Raw genomic sequence first — 2,075 nt, 5'->3', positions numbered from 1 at the left:
TTATGTATTTAAATTGAACCGAATATCATATATACATTTATACAGTGCAATCATTTATTTGTTGCTTAATCTTGAAAGCTTTTTTCTCGCTGCATTAAACCTCTAATAATTTTATTACAAAATTTTTATTTAAAGGAGATTTTGAATTAAATAGTTAATTATATTATTGCAAACCTCATTTCTAAAATGAATAGACTATAAACTATTAAACTCTATAAACAAACGTACCGTACTCATGACGGACAGTAGGAGGAAATTCACATTTTCGTTCAGCTTGACGCTCCGAACTTTTGTCTTCTCTATTAGTTTATTAAAAATTTTTCTACTCAAAGCATGGAAAAACTGAAATTGTGTGCATAACAATTTTTTACGCTTTGATAACTGATCAGGAAAACTATATATTGTCTTAAATTAATGTTTAGGGAATCATAAAATACAAATGATTTGTTTATCATTCCATTTATTTGTTGCAAACAAATTTGATAAACAAATTAACAAACAGTCTTATTATCGGTAACATTTTTTAGTGCTAAAAGTGCTTCACATTAATGTAGGAATGACATTTAATAACAAAAATAATTTAAAAGTTGATGATAACTATTGTTATAAATAATTCTTGTGGCAAAATATTATAGTTTGAGATTTTTAAAATCATTATTTCCTTCAAGCGCCAGGAAGAATTTAGGTATTCCCTGAAACAATAAATATTTAATAATATTTGATAAGATATAACAATTTAAATCTTTGTAAATACATTAGATAAAGAAATTCAAAATTTTGGTCCTTTCGCATAGAATTTTTTTTTACACAGGAAATATTTTAAGCTGTTGGGCGAATAACTGCTAGTCACAAAAATATGTGAGAAGTTAACAATAACCATTGTTATGAATCATTCTCGTGACAAAATATTCAAAAGTGAGGTTTTATCAACATTTTTATTTTCTTTAATCGCTATAATGGCTACGGATATTCCTAAAAAATGTATCTTTGATCATATTTAGTGGAATATAACAACTTACATGTTTATAAACAATTTATATAAAAAATGTCCCAATGTTGGCAGTATCACTCAGAAAAAGTCGGGTTTTCAATCGTAATAGATTGGAAATGAATCATAACACTGCATGCTAAGATTCACTTAATACAAAATCTTTTGACAATAACCCACCGACTTGGCCATCAAAGAAAATTTAAATTTGATAAAACCTTAAGTTCAAATATTTTGTCACTAGAATTGTTAATAACAGTGGCTATTGTTAACTCTTCTAATATTTTTGTGACTAGCAGTCATTCGTCCAATAGCTTAAAACATTTCCAGTGCAAAAAAAATTTTCTATGCGAAAGGGGAACATTTTAAATTTGTTTATCTAATTTGTTTACAAAAATTTAAAGTGTTATATTTTATCAAATATTATTAAATATTTATTATTTTAAGGAATACCTGAAGTCGTTCTAGCCATTGAAGGAAATTATTATTATTATTATTCCACGATTAAGCCATTTCCCTTTCGGGGTAGGCGTGACTCACTCGGTAGGGGAAAGGAGTAGTGTGTGGAAGGGATAGAGATTTTTCAGATTGATTCAGAATTCTCGTGTTATTTAAGTAAATAACACGTTCGTTCCGCAACACTGCTCCGACCCAGGTTGCTGATCAATCCCTCTAGCAATCACCCCAAGTGAAGAATCTCACGAAGTCGTTATGTAAGGTTCCCCACTTGGGTCCATTAGTGGCCAAGGTTTTTTGTTTCAGGCGTCATTTACTCTACTGACACTATTTTTATTAACTATTTTCCGCCATACTTTCCTGTCCTGGCATACTTCTCTAGCTTCTTTTATGTCCATGCATTTATTCATGCAGGCTTTCGTGTTTCTGTGACTTCTTATGTCTCTTCTAACTAGGGTCTCATTCACACATTCTAAACATTCTTTCCGCGGTCTACCTCTGGACACGCTGCCATTTACTTTACCTTGATACACTTGATTCGTTAGTCGTTCATTTGGCATTCTCTCAACATGTCCGAACCATCTTAACCGATTTCTTTCCCATGTGTCTACTAGCGTCTCTTCTGCACCAC

The sequence above is a fragment of the Belonocnema kinseyi genome, chromosome 6 (genome assembly GCF_010883055.1).
Source record: "Belonocnema kinseyi isolate 2016_QV_RU_SX_M_011 chromosome 6, B_treatae_v1, whole genome shotgun sequence".
NCBI classification, from domain to species: domain Eukaryota; kingdom Metazoa; phylum Arthropoda; class Insecta; order Hymenoptera; family Cynipidae; genus Belonocnema; species Belonocnema kinseyi.
The sequence above is the reverse complement of the archived record's forward strand: the minus strand, read 5'-3'. Positions refer to the sequence as shown.